A 15990-nucleotide genomic window follows, 5' to 3' on the forward strand; every position below is an offset into this window, starting at 1 on the left:
GATCGTATAATAGACTAAGCCCATGATCCGTCCCACCCCCCTCCACCGCCCCCCCGTCCTGTACGTCTCCTGGCACACCAAATCCAACGGGTAACACTTCATGCCGTAGATAACGAGCTACCTTGGTATATCATGCAGAATCACTTTAGGTACTACCTGCGCATTTATGTGATCCTGTGCCCTTATACTGCATGCTCCGACACCCACTAATAGGTCTTCCGTTTACAACTTATCAACCTGTGATGGCCCCAATTCCATCTCTTCCAGTTCCAACAACATATGTTCAGAATCTTGTGCAATTGGATACTTCCGCTGTCCTCTCTCCCCCTCCCGGCGTAAGGCAGCACCTTCCGCCCTGCCCCATCTCAACAGGTCAGATTTCCACACTGCTATTCCAGGAGTTCTGGTGGACTTCCATCTCATTGTTAAAGCTCTAATTGCTAGTAACAGAGCCAGGTCTAAGAATTTCAATTGAGCCTTATGGTGTTTAGGACGTTTACGATGCCCCACCAAGCAATACAGCGCATCCTCCTGCACCGGCAGGGCATTGACTGTGTGTCGTATAGGGCAAATTTCCCCCCCAATAACTGCGTAATCGCAGGCATGCCCAGCGCATGTGAAGAAGGCCAGCCTCATCTGCCTTACACAGAGGACAATGGTGGGGAGAATCCGGGAACATTCTATGTAACCTTTGGGGGGTAAGGTACGCCCTATGCAACACCATAACCTGGATACATTTAAATTTAACATTCCTGGACACTCTCCTGGAGTGCTCAAGGACAACCTTCCATGCCTTATCCGATAGGACCTCCCCTGTGTCTTGTGTCCAGGTATCTCTAAGTGTGGTGAGGGATGTGGCTGCATGCTCTCTAATCCCAGTGTAAAGCCACCATACCAAGTGGCCACCTGCCCCCATATAGTAGAGTAGATGAAGCAGTTCGTGTTGTGCAGGTTTGATTCGCTGTGGAGCCCATGTACATCTTATGTAGTGCGACACAGTGGCATGTAGCAGGTATAACCGTTGGGGAGCCCCTGTGGTTTGCAGAAAGGATTCATGATCTAGTAAAGCGTCATCCCCCAAAAAGGCCCCTACATCCTCCACCCCAGCTTCCGTCCAGGGCTGTACCCTACGTTGGTTAAGTCGTCCCTGCGGTTTTGGAATACCTAACAAAGGAACGTTCTCTGCGAAGGGTGTGGTCGTGGAAGTATATGCCAGTGCCTTCCTCCAGCACATCAGTGCTGTGTGCAGGAGAGAATGGCAATCTGGGTGAATCCTGGCCTTAGGCAATAACAGAGAGTGTAACTCGCCGTGTGCTAGTTGGTCTGTTGTAAAATTAATCTTGTGCAGATTCCTGCCCGACACCCAACGCGCCAGCCACTGAAGCTGGCTGGCATAATAATATCCGCGTAGGTCCGGCACTCCAAGACCCCCAATCTAGTGCCTAGTTGAAGCTTTCGGAGGCTGATACATCTCCGCCCGGACCCCCAAATAAGAGTTATCAAAATCGTATTCAAAGTATTGAATATCTGTTGTAGAAGGATGACCGGCAAGTTGACAAAATAGTATAACATGCGGGGAGCAGGACCATCTTTGAGACGGCGATTCTACCCATCACGGACAGGGGCAAGGACGTCCAGAACCCTACACTGCTGCGGAGGTTAGTGATGGCCCTTCAAACATTGCCCTCAATCTGGTCTTCGGGTATTCTACAGACTTGGATGCCCAGATATTTGAACGTGGACTGGGCTACCGGAATCCGATACCTCCCAAAGTGAACGAGAGGAGGGTGCGGCAATTATTGGCCATTCTTGATGGTAATCTTAATTGTTTTTTTCAGTTTTGTTCCTACTGATTGTTTGCTATGTTACGCCCCAACCGTAATTAATTAATTTACTTGACTGGATTCACACTCTGAGAAGAATGTGGCTTGGTGCATTCAATTTGTAGTGGAAATTACGGCTGTTACCAAAGAGTGCAGGACTGTCTATGATCAACAACAACTTTGACTTATAACCTGAGAGAGGTCCTTTGGATGCCAAGGAACTCCGCTTACTTCACCCATGCGTATAAGAGACTGGAACTGTGTTTAAATTCTGTGTAAGACTATTACCCGACTTTTGGTCATGGAAATATTTATACCAGATACTGGGGTAGTATGCCTGTATGCTGTAGTGTGCATTTGGTTATTAGGGCAAAAGTTCGAATTCCACAGCTAGATAGGGCGTATAGGGTCCAGTCTATTTAAGGGCTCTAGTGGGGTTGTTATTATTGTGGAGGGGTAGTGACGGAGGAGGGGGCAAGGGGGCTAAACTATCTAATTTTTGCAATATTCCAGAATTTAATGAGGAGTAAGATCTGGGTTTTGATAATTGGGTAATATAATTCCCTTTGGCTACTTGGACTATCTGGCAGTATGGGGAAGAGGAACGAGGTAGAATCAGCACAAAGTATTGTGAAATATGGTAAAGCTATTCGGCAAATAAACAGTCAAACCTTAAGTGAGATTGATCAGATAACTGAAAAGGTGGAATCCACTATTAGTGCTCAAAGTGGAGATGCTGCCACCAAAGTAAGTGAAACAATGCCCTAAAAAGTAATTTCCCAAAATCAGTGCTATAACCCCCTACCCAATTTAAGATCTGCCCAATTAGAATAAATAGAGGATGCAGTGCCACTCCCTGCCACACAAATAGCATGTCAAAATAGGTTTCTCCCCCTGATGGAGGAAGAGGGCGAAACTATAGTCACAACTGCTACTGATAAGGGTGCACTGGGGATGGGCCAAACATACCCTACTTCACTGATTTCTGATACGACCGCCTGTCTCCTTCTTATTATGGAACTGAAAGCTGACGTGGGAGAGTTGAAACAGATGTTAGGTCTCCTCATAGGTAACATGGATCAGATTTTGAATCTATGGCGGACACTGCCACAACAAGGTGGGCCACTGAGGCCTAGTACTGAAATGCAAGAGCAGCTACTTAATCAACACCAGCATTTAGGCCCATTAACAACTCTAGGGAGACATTGCTGAGCCAACTAATTTGATTCAAGTCGCAACTAGTCAACCACAGACAGGTAGACCAACACTTAATTCTGATATCCCAAGACTAGTCATTAGAAACACATACACTGCCCTTACTCAGGTTAGTGAAAGAGAGGGGATATGCAAGGGAGAGGAATTCTCTAAATAACCATTTCCAGACCGGGTTCCGATTGGCGATGACTAACGTCCCCAAATTGTAAGATCCTAGGGGGCATATTAACAAGGGCTTTATCTCTGCTTTTTGGCTTTAAAAGCCAAAGAAGCGGAGATAAAAATATCGCCCTATCAACAACAGGGTGCTAACAACCAAAATCTCATGTTAGCACCCTTTTTCACTACGCTTCCCTTTGCATCTCTAATGAGATGCAAAGTGGGTGTTCCAGAGCAAAATAATAGGAGAAATGTCGCTATTATCAAGCTTCACGCTAACCCTGTTAGAGACAAAAAAGCAGCGCTAACCATGGTTAAAGCTGCTTTTTAATGTCTGCTAATTTTCAGACTTAGCCATGTAATCCAATGGGAGGTGGATTACATGGGAAAGTCCACCATGGGCTATCAACAAGGATATCCCTATCCTTGTAGTTTTATCGCTGTATTACCAGCGATAACCTCCCAAAATGTCGCTATCGCTGGATTTTTTATTGCCTAGGCGGTTAGCGTTGTTAACGCGATAACCAGGCGATATTATCCAGCGATAGCGGGCCTTAAAAATTTTTACGATAAGCGCCCTTAGCGTTTATTTTCCCTGTTCCTTGTTAATATGCCCCTAGGAACTTTAAAGATGAATACAAAACAAAGCAGCCCATTGGATAAAACACACTAGGGGATGTTATTCAGTTATTAGAGATGACATCCTCGAAGCACAACTACAGACAAACCTCGCACTCAACCCACCGGCCATCCCCGACGATGGTGCGCGCACCCTCGGGCGATGGATGGACAACTGTGCCAACAATTTACCCCCGCTGAAAAAGCAAACCCTCAAAGACACCAGCAAGAGAGCCAACTGGTTCACCCCGTAACTCCTAGCATTAAAGCGCACCTGCCGGAAGTTGGAGAACATATGGCACAGCGAGAAGTCGCCGGGCAGCCGCGCAGCCCACAAAGACGCCATCTGCAACCACAACCACCTCATCAGGACCGCCAAGAGGACCTCCTTCAAAGATCGCCTCGACAACAACGCACACAACAGCAAGGAGCTCTTCAACATCGTGAATGAACTCTCCAACCCCAGCTCCAACGCCAATGACATCCCACTGCAAGCCCTCTGCGACTCCCTCGCCACCTTCTTCCACCGCAAGATCACCAACATCCACGACAGCTTCAACCCCTGGACGACACTTACAGGCTCCAACACGCCGTGCCCACCACACCCCACCAACCACGACCCCCTGACAACCTACCCAACGTGAGCATCGTAGACACAATAAAGACCATGGGCACAATCCACTCCGGCTCGCCGTCTGACCCTCTTCCACACCACATCTTCAACAAAGCCGGCAGCTCTATCGCACCCCACCTGATTAACATCATCGACCTCTCCTTCGAGACCGCAACCTTCCCTGAGAGCTGGAAACACGCCAAGATAAACGCCCTACTGAGGAAACCCAAGGCGGACCCAAGCGAACTCAAAAACTTCCTGCCCATCTCCCTGCTTCCGTTCCCAGCTAAGGTCATCGAGAATATAGTCAACATCCAGCTCACCCGCTACCTCGAAGACAACAGCATCCTAAACCCCTCCCAGTCAGGATTCCGCAGCAACCACAGCACCGAGACCGCCCTCATCGCCGCCACAGACTACATCAGGATCCTACTGGAAAATGGTGAGGTGGCGGCCCTCATCCTTCTGGACCTCCCCGCCGCCTTCGACACCGTCTGCCACCGCACACTACTCCACGATGCAGGGATCCGAGACAAGGACCTGGACTGGACCTCCTCCTTCCTCTCCGGCAGAACCCAGAGAGTCCGCCATCCCCCGTTCCGATCCGAAGCCTCCGAGATCATCTGCGGCGTTCTGCAAGGATCCTCCCTCAGCTCGACGCTCTTCAACATTTACATGGCGCCTCTCGCACGCATCGCCCGACATCACGACCTCAACATAATCTCCTACGCCGACGACACGCAACTGATCCTCTCCCTCACCAAGGACCCCCTCACCGCCAAAGCCAACCTCCACCAGGGAATGAAGGCCGTCGCCGACTGGATGGCGGATAGCCGCCTTAAGCTGAACACAGACAAGACGGAGATCCTCATCCTCGGGCCCAACCCCTCAGCTTGGTATGACTCCTGGTGGCCAGCATCGCTGGGGACACCCCACACCTACCAACCATGCACGCAACCTGGGAGTCATCCTCTACTCAAAACTCACCATGACCAAACAAGTCAACGCTGTCTCCTCAAACTGCTTCAACACCCTCTGTATGCTCCGCAATATCTACAGATGGATCCTGACAGACACAAGGAAAAGGGTCACCCAGGCCCTAGTCAGCAGCAGACTCGACTACGGAAATGCCCTCTACGCAGGAGCCCCGACCAAGCTCATCAACAGACTGCAAAGAGTCCAGAATGCCTCGGCACACCTGATCCTTGACGTCCCGCGCAGCGACCACATGAGGAACCTGCACTGGCTTCCCGTCGACAAAAGAATCTCCTTCAAGCTTCTGATCCATGCACACAAGGCACTCCACAAGACCGGCCCAGCCTATCTCAACAGTCGACTCTCCTTCTACGTACCCAACAGGAATCTCCGCTCCGCAGACCTGTCCCTGGCCACCGTCCCACGCATCCGTAGAACCACAGCCGGAGGCAGATCCTTCTCCCACCGCCCCGCCAAGACCTGGAACACCCTCCCCCTCAACCTACAACAAACCGAAGACCTTCTAACCTTCAGGAGACGACTCAAGACCTGGCTGTTCGACCAGTAGCAACAGCACCCCCCTACTCCCCACCCTCAGCGCCTTGAAACTCTTGCAGGTAAGTAGTGCGCTTTACAAATTATTTGATTTATTGATTGATTGACATCCTTGTGGCTAGAAGATGTTCCAATGCTGCGACACCCTTCAATACAATTGAATTAGTAGTAGGGATAAGCATATCGTGGATGACCTGGTCACGCTAGACATTCAGTCGTGCCCCCCTAAAAACTCAAGAATAGTTTAAATATATTGGTGCAGGAGGAAAGGGACTGGAGAAATCTAGTGAAATTGTCCACTTGTCAGATGCCAGGTCTGGGCTCGATAACAATGACTGACTTAGAGATGGTTTAGGCACTTTCCCTATTCCTTGAGTACAAATGGAAAGGGCCCATGTAGCAACATATATGTGCAAAAACCATCAGGTACTGTCACCGTTGGGGGGAGGGAGGAACACGTAAACTAATGGGAGTGTTGGAGGCTGTATCAGATGAGGGGGTGGATGAACCAGTACAAAACTATAACTCATCAAGACTTACAGATACGCAGATACCCGCGGAAAATAGTAATTTTACTTGTTTAGGTAGGGGACATGACGCAGGAGAACTATTACTTTCCGCTAATATCCAGATAGAACCTACCCCACTGAGTATTCAAGTAGACTCCACTGAGGATGGGAACGGTCTATCCATTTGTCCCCTTAATGGTCTGGTAGCAGCCTCTGAGGACCTGAAAATGGTGATCAGTAAAGCGGCACTGATTTTATTAGATCTATCCGCTGCTTTTGATACAATCCACCATTCACTCCTCATAAATCCGCTCCAATCGCTGGGTTTTAGGAACTCAGCACTGGCCCTGCTGAACTTGTTCCTATGCAACAGGCAACAGCTCATGGCGATGGGAAATTCCAGTTCCGCCCCCTTCTCCCTCCCTTGTGGGGTGCCTCAGGGGTCCTCTCTTAGCCCCACGCTTTTCAATATCTATGTTACCCCTCTGATTAATCTCAATCACAGTTATGGCCTTGCAGTCTTCTCCTACGGAGAAGAACTGGAGAAACAGCAAATCGTCAGAAGACCGCACATCCTACAAGAACACCATGACGGAATTCCACCAACGCATCAAAGCCACCAAAAGGACCTTCATTCAAAACAAGATACTTACCAACTCCAAGGAACTCTTCAGCGTCATCCAGGAATTCACTAAGCCCCCCAGCGAAACCACAGACATTACCCCTTCCCAGGACCTCTGCAACAAGCTCCGATCCTACTCACACCTGAAAATCAAGAGCCTCTATGACAATTTCAACGACCGAACACCTGATGCCGAAAACAATCCCTGCTCCTGCTCCAGCAACGGCTGCTAGCCCACCAACTCCTCCTGGACCCCAGTCAATACCGAAGACATCACTGCGACCATGAACGGCATCCACTCAGGCCCCCACGAACCCCTGCCCACCGCACATCTACCACAGAGCCAGCCATTGCTCCAGAACTGCGATGCACCATCAACGCCACCTTCAAGATCGCCATCTTTCCAGACGATTGGAAACACGCAGAAGTCAGACCCCTGCTCAAGAAGCCTTGAGCAGATCTCACGGACCTAAAGAACTACTGACCCATCCCCCTCCTCCCCTTCATGGCAAAAGTCATTGAGAAGACCGTCAACGCACAACTGACAAGATTCATCGAAGAAAACTCCATCCTCGACCCCTCCCAATCCGGATTCCGCAGCAACCGCAGCACCGAGACCGCTCCACTCGCCGCCACAGACGCACCCTCCTAGACCAAGCTCACACCATGGCCCTGATCCTACTTGACCTCTCAGCAGCGTTCGACACCGTCTCCCACTGCACACTCACTACCAGACTCCACGACGCCGGCATACGAGGAACTGCTCTTGACTGGATCCGCTCGTTCCTCAACAGCAGAACCCAAAGAGTCAGACCGCCACCTTCCTCTCCGAACCCACGGGAATCAACTGCGGAGTACCCCAAGGATCATCGCTCAGACCCATCCTCCTCAACATCAACATGGCCCCCTTCTCCGCCGCCATCGTCAGACAGCACGGGCTCAGCATAGTATCCTACGTCGATGACACCCAGCTCATCCTCTCCCTCACCAAGGACCCCACCACCACCAGACTCAACTTCAAGGAAGGAATGAAGAACATTGCATCCTGGATGAGCAACAGCTGCCTAAAGCTCAACTCGGAGAAGACAGAGGTCCTCGGACACTCCCCCTCTGCATGGGACATCACCTGGTGGCCCTCCGCCCACAGCAGCCCCCGACCCCCACGGACAACATCCAAACCTCGGCATCGTACTAGACTCCTCCCTCTCCATGAACCGACAGGTCAACGCTGTCGCCTAACGCTGCTTCAACCTCCACTTCCTCCGAAAGACCTTCAAATAGACCCCCTGTCCCCCCCCCGAGTAAGGAAAGGCAGTCACCCACGCACTCATAACCAGCAGACTGGACTACGGAAACGCTCTCTACAAACGGGATCAACAAGTCTCTGCTCCGCAAGCTCCAGACCTTACAGAAAACCGCAGACAGACTCGTCCTCTGCATCCCTCGACACAAATACATCACCCAACACCTGCAAAACCTCCACTGGCTCACCATTGAGAAGAGCGTCACTTTCAAGATACTCTCCCACGCCTACAAATGCCCACGCGCCTAAGTACTCTCGGTGACGTCATCACGTCGCTGATGACGCCAGTGACGGACGCGGAGCCGCAGGACGCCACCTACTGACGCGCAGGGTTACCGCTAAGCAAAACCTTTCCGGATCCAGTCTGAGGCCTGGGGACATTCTAAGGTAAGGAATCTATCACTAAAGTGTCTCTTTCAGATATATGATTGCCTTAAGAATATTCGTACTCATCCATCTCCCTTGTATGTATGCGTAGTTGCAAAATTCTTGGTGTTGATGTGGGTAAAAAGGAGGGCAATTATTGCTGTGAAGGGATTTTATGCTTTTGATTAGTGTATTATTTTGTAAAATATTTTATACTGGTTTTATTCTCTCACATAGTGTGAAATTGTATCAGTAATTTTATTGTGACTTTTTGACTTTACATTTAAGGGCGTGGATATTTGGGTATTTATTATCCTGTTAACTTTATTGTACTTTTTTATAATCTGTATTTATTAATTTGCTCATTTTTAGGGCTTAAGCCTAAATAAAGTTATTTATAATGAAACATCACTGATGACATCATTCACAGAATCACTGATGCAACCACTCATACCCCCATAGAACCTTTCATACACCCACTCAATCATTCACAGACCCATACAAGTACTTACACACCCACTCACTGATTCATAGATCTACACACACATCCACTCGCTCACCTATAAGGCCACTCATGCACCCACTCAGTCACTAATATAGCCACTGACATAGCCACTCATACACCCATACAGCCACCCACACACTGAGTCAGTCACCCATAGAGCTACTCACACATATGGTCACTCACTCATAGTCAATCACACAGCCACTTACTCATCCATACAGATACATACACACTCATATAGATACTAACACGTACTCACTCATCTACAGTCACTGACACACACACACTCACCCATACAGCAACTCTCACATTCACTCACTCACCCACACTGTCACTCATATACCCCATCCCTCACCTACATTGCCTTTCACATACCCAGTCACTCACCCATATACCACTGACACATCCACTTACTCACCCACACAACCATACACACTCGCCCATACAGCCCCTCACACACACCCTCACCCACACAGACACTCAGACAACCAATCACTCACCAATACAGCTACTAGCGTACCCACTCACACACCCATACAGCCACTTGGACACCAACTAACAGGCTGATACAGACATTAACACAACCAGTCACTCACCCATACATTCACTGAGACACCTAATCACTCACTTACACAGTCAATCACGCACACCCACTGAATCATCCATAAAGGCACTCATACACCCACTGATTCACCAATATACCTTGGTATATATACTTAACAAGTATCAAAAGAGGGAGGGAGAAGTTATAGTTTCACTCAACTTCTGTTAAATGAACATGTAAAATCAAAAGGAGTAGAAGAGTTGTGTTGAGACAGGGGGTGAGGAGGGCAACACCAAAATTGTTGTGAGACCCTCAACAGTGTTATTCCACCAAAGATATTTATCCTGTGGGCGTACTTAGCCACTCATTGGAGCGCCGGCGGAGCGCCGGAGGTGCGCCAGAGGTAAGCCCGTTTGCGCACGGGACGCGCCGGGGGCCGGACGGGCTGCCTCTGGACACACTGGTGCTCCCCCTCACTCGTACACCCGCGAGGAGATTCTGAGTTTTAAATCAGGCTCTGCCAGCATTCCGAGGGACAATGCCTCTACCAAGCATTCTGCAGTGGTTTCCTGCGGCTTGCTTAACGTGCGCTCGCTCGTTAAACATTGTGACGAAGTTGCGCTACTAATAGAGGCCCAAAGCTTGGACATACTGTTCATGACAGAGACTTGGACAACTCCATCCAGCTCTGTGGAACTGGGGTCTGCATGCCCCCCGGGCTTTAAAATAGTGCATACTCCAAGAGCCGGAGGTAGAGGAGGTGGAACTGGCATCATATTTAGACAGACTTTACATCTTGTGCAGCACAACGTGAAAGTCATTGCTGGGTGCGAAACACTGGCTTTTTCCATCAAGGATCTAAGTGGAGTGATATTTACAGGCATTCTATGTTATAGACCTCCGGCTGACCCACTAGCAGCCGTCCCTGAGCTCATTGATTTGATATACGACCTCGCCCATTCCCACACTAAAATGATGGTGTTGGGGGATTTCAATCTGTACTCAGAGGGGTCAACTAAGTCGGCCCATGAAGATCTGGTAGAAGCCTGTATTAATATTAAGTTACATCAACTAGTACTATCCAAAACCCATGCAAAGGGTCATATTCTTGACCTTCTTTTTGCGGAGCCCGGGACGACCTCTATTCGGGATATTCTACCGCCGTGCTGGACGGACCATGCTCTGGTTCAGTTCTCCCATGCGTGCACTAACATCAGTCTGGAAAGAGTGAGTGCGACTGGTACGAAAACGGGGAGACTGTGGTCCAGGCTCCTTAGACAAGCCGCCCCGCCCTCTCTGCTGCCAGATGGCTTTGTGTTAGGAGCGAGTGTGGATGAGAGTTATGAGACTCTCTGCCAGAAAATCTCCACATCGCTGGACTCCGTGGTTCCGAAAAAGAAAATCAAAGATAGACCCAATCTTGCTATGCCATGGTACTCGGAAGATCTCCGGCAGCTCAAGCTACAATGTAAACGGGCTGAGCGTACCTGGAGGAAACAGTACCTGGAATTGCATAGGGTCCTCTTTAGGCAAGTTTTGGCACGCTACAAGACTAAGATCAAGCAGGCTAAAGCCAGCTTTCTAGAATGCTCTCTGCTGGCAGCGGCTAATAAATCTCAGGCCTTATTTAAGATCGTAAAGGACCTGGCCCACCCCGGATGTACCAAAAACACCATTCCGGCCTCACAAGAGCTTTGCGATCAGCTTGCACTAGCCTTTGAGGAGAAGATTACCGGCATTCTAAACAATCTCCCTTCTTCAATCAGGAGTACTTCACATGATTCCATCTCGCCTGAGAGTGAGAAGGAACGCACTACCTCGGCAGAGCTAAGCACGTTCCCGATACCATCGTTTGAGGACTTTTGTTCGTTGGCCGACGGGGTGACCTCTGGTTCTCCTTTGGACCCTCTACCACCCAGATTCTGGAAACTCTGTCGTGATGAGCTTTTTCCACCACTGTTTCTGACATGCTGTCAGTCGCTCACCACGGCACGGGTACCAGACTGTTGGAAATTGGCGGTGGTTTCTCCACTGCTAAAAAAGGAGAACCTGGATCCCACATGTCCAGCCAATTTCAGGCCCATCTCCCTCTTGCCTTTTCCCATTAAGATCCTAGAGAAACTTGCCACAAAACATCTATCCCAACTTTCTCGAGCAGAATGATTGTTTGGATGTGGCTCAGTTCGGGTTTCGACCGGCACACGGGACAGAGTCAGCTTTGGTATCCGTTCTTGACGATCTTCGGACGCGAGTCGACATGGGTCAGGCAACCTTTCTAGTGTTGCTTGACATGTCGGCCGCGTTCGATACGGTTAACCATGTGACTCTGATCAGGAGACTGTCCGAGGTGGGGGTGTCAGGGTCGGCTCTCGAATGGGTGATATCTTACCTCGAGCAAAGACATCAGGTAGTTGCACTACCACCCTACCAATCTAACATCAAGAGGGTAGGTCAGGGTGTTCCCCAGGGCTCGGCCATCAGCCCCATTCTCTTCAATTTGTACCTCCGGCCGTTAATCACACTGATCAAGTCCTTCGGCATCACGGTCACCAACTACGCTGATGACACCCAGCTTATCTTCTCGTTGGAGGGTAAGGGGGGGGTGTCACAGGAGGTGTTCCATCGTTGCATGAGGGCCACGGCTGTTTGGTTAGGGAATAACTCCCTTCAATTCAATTGCTCGAAAACAGAGGTTCTACACTGCTCCTTGGGTCGGGCTCCTAGACCCCTTCCCCACGGTTTTTGGCCGCCTGACTTTGGGGGTGTAAACCTGCCGGCTGATTCCGTTCGGAATCTGGGGGTGATGTTCAGCTCCGATCTACAACTGGGCTCCGCAGTAAATAAGACTGTGGCTACGTGCATGGGCCTACTGGGATCCTTGAGAAAGATCTTACCGTTACTCCCAGCACCGGTAAGACCAGAAGTAGTGCGGAGCATTATCCTTAGTCGTCTGGACTATTGCAACGCACTGCTTCTGGGGGCTCCAACTACCGTGCTTGGGAAACTTCAGCGGATTCAGAATTGTGCTGCGAAGTTGGCGCTTTCAAGGCGCCGCTCGGATTCCTCCACTAAGGCACTCAGGGACCTTCATTGGCTCCCAATTTTCCAACGGGTGAATTTCAAGGCTCTGTGTATTGTCTTTAAAGCTTTGCATCATCAAGGCCCGGTCCCTTTACAAGATCTGTTCTCCTGGTATAACCCCGTAAGATCTCTTCGGTCGGCGTCGGCCTTCTTGGTGGTGGTACCCAGGTTTCGGAGGACCAGGATGGGAGGTCGCTCCTTTAGGACAGCCGCGGCGCAACTGTGGAACTCCTTACCATTGAGCCTCAGGAGCGTGGAAACCCTTCCCATCTTTAAAAAGGAGCTAAAAACGTACCTGTTCCCTAGGACAATGTAGTATGTGTAGAAGCTGGTAACATCTCGCTCTGTGTCAGAAACAGTCGTAGCGCCAGGATGCCCGGTGGGTGACAGTGATAGCGCTTTATAAGAACGCCTATTAAATTGTTCCATGATTAGGTCTTCGCCTCCACCAGGAGGGATTGTCTCTTGAATCTGAGACCATCCCCACCCCCTGTCTCAACACAACTCTCCCACTCCTTATGATTTTACATATATATTTAACACTCAAACTTTTTAAAAACACGAACAGTCACCGGATAATGTTATCAGTGATGTCGTTTGAGATGTCACCAGGGATGTCACTGGCCATGTTATGAGTGATGTAATACGTGAGGTCATAAGCAGTACATAGCGGGGCCACAAGTTATAGTTCGCTCCACTAACTATAACTGCTGAATTCACTGGTTTTGTATGAGTGAAACCTGAGCCTAACTATAACGTCCCTGTAACCTTTGTTTTTTTCCATACATATAAACACAAGTTTAGGTGGAGAGCTGCCCCTTTAAATGGAGCTCCCTACAACACCACCGATACTAAATCTGCACTCCTCAAATGCATGTTTCCCTGGCAGAGTTTTTAAGTATAGGATTAGCACAGAATACAACACTAGAGAGTGACAAAGCCTGAATGCCACTTTCTAATCCTATGCTTAAGGCTTTAGCTGTAAAAATGGCAAAGGGCTATTTCACTCAAGACATTGTCTTCATTTATTTTGACTTAAAAAAAATAATAAGGAAAAAAAATATATATATATATATAAAACACACACATATATATATATATATATATATATATATATATATATATATATATATATTCACTGAAAAAAACAAAGGTTAAAGGAACATTATAGCTAGGAGAAATGTTCAGTAACAATGTAACGTTTCAATCGTTATAGTTATCTTGAGTAACTATAACTTGTGCCCATAAATTAATAAAGTAACTATAACTCTTGCCCTCGCCATGCTGTTTTCTCATCAATATTTTCAAATGTTAAAATGATATTATCAATGATGTCATGAGTGATGTAATATGTGGGGTAACTAGCAGTGCATGGTGAGGGCGTGAGGAATTGTTACCTTAAGGCATATATATGTATGGCCTAAGATACATTGGAAGTACCAAGCTGCAAGTGCATGCCAGAATATTATAGCACCTTAGGGCTATCATTAACAATGATCCTTCATACCCAGTAGCACAACAGGGAACTCTGCGCACGCTGCAGTCCTGAATTGAAACGTGCGCTGCTCTTTTGAACCTACCTGCGGTCTTCTCTCTCTTGTGCTTCCTGAAATGTTGGATTTATGGGGCTTTGCACGCCTTACAGGGAGGATCCACCGCGACCCTGCGGGTCTGTTCGAGCTTTGAATTAAGCAAGAAAACAAACAGAGGCAGCAGCGCACGTTTTAATTCAGGACTGCAGCGTGCGCAGAGTTCCCTTTGACCACTGTAAAGCAGGGCAGTTCCTATGCCAGGTAAAATGCTTCGACCCACTGGGGGAATACTATTTGCCTAATCGAGTGAATGAACATTGCACCCAATTGGGGATTATGAACTACGTATACCAGGAGGCACAGGGAGTGCCACGCCCACAAGGGCAGGTATTTAAAGTAGCGGAATGTAAAGCGATGTTTTTATCATCGGCCCATTGCCACTGAAGAAAGGTCTTTGCAACCTGAAACGCGTCTGGCAGATGAAAAATGGAGAAGCCTGAATTTGGTATTTTTTTTAAGTTTGAAAAGCTTTATTGAATAATAAAGACAAAGTAAAACATCATTACAAGAGCAAAAATTGAAGTACAAAATAAGAATTAAGATAAATAAACCTAGCAATCAAAAGACAGAAAAATCCCATAAGAGGCTAAGATTATACTGAGAGAAAATGCTTTTATAACTTTTGTAATTTTGGGGGGAGGGAGAAGAAGAAAAAAAAGGGAGAAGAAGAGGGGGAGGGAGGGAGAGAAAAGGGAGATGAAGTACATATTGAAACAATGCAATGAACTGGCAAAAAAAAAATGCAAATGCATGTTTAGAAAGAAAAAACAAAGTAGGGAGATAAGCATCAATAAAATAAATAAATTATGGGGCACATTTAGAGAGAAAATCTGTTAAATTTGAATTTGGTATTTTAACTGCTGGCAAGTGCTCGAGTGCAAAAAAATAACTCTTTTGAAGCTACCTGCGGTCTTCTCTCTCTTGTGCTTCCTGAAATGTTGGATATATATATATATATATATATATATATATATATATATATATATATATATATATATATATATATATATATATATATATATATATATATATTCATTTGTATTTGTAAATATTTATTGACATGCGATATTTGCAAATTTAAGGAATGTATTTATATTGTCCTAGAATGTTCAATAACATCTATGATACACAATGACAGTAATAGAAAGGGTGTTCTTACGGAGAATTCATGCTGAAAGGATTTTCTCGTTGTTCACTAACACGTGTCACGTAGGAAGGGGGTGTGTACAATGCATTTACAAAGAATATGGCGATGTACGTGCTGCTTGCCAACTGTCCATGTTTATGTTTAATAAAAAGATATTTTAAAAAAATGAGTATGGCGGACCTTGTTCCGTGAGTGAACAAGGGCACTTGTTGCTCGAAACGGGTCATCGGAGTGAGTAGTGAGAAGGAATTAATACATCTTGCCAACCCTTCCCTGGGTGTCTGTTACACTCATTTCGCCGAGAGGAGGTCTTGAGAGTGTGGAGGATTGCGAAATATATACATATATATATATCTACACATA

At 47.7% G+C, this 15990-nt stretch overlaps 1 protein-coding gene across 2 annotated transcripts in view; it reads right to left on the reverse strand.

Annotated features, from left to right (window-relative positions):
* Positions 1–15990, reverse strand: part of RAD51C (RAD51 paralog C) — a 581015-nt gene that overhangs the window by 205441 nt on the left and 359584 nt on the right. The window lies entirely within an intron of this gene.

The sequence above is a fragment of the Lissotriton helveticus genome, chromosome 3_1, assembly GCF_964261635.1.
Source record: "Lissotriton helveticus chromosome 3_1, aLisHel1.1, whole genome shotgun sequence".
Classification (NCBI taxonomy): Eukaryota; Metazoa; Chordata; class Amphibia; order Caudata; family Salamandridae; genus Lissotriton; species Lissotriton helveticus.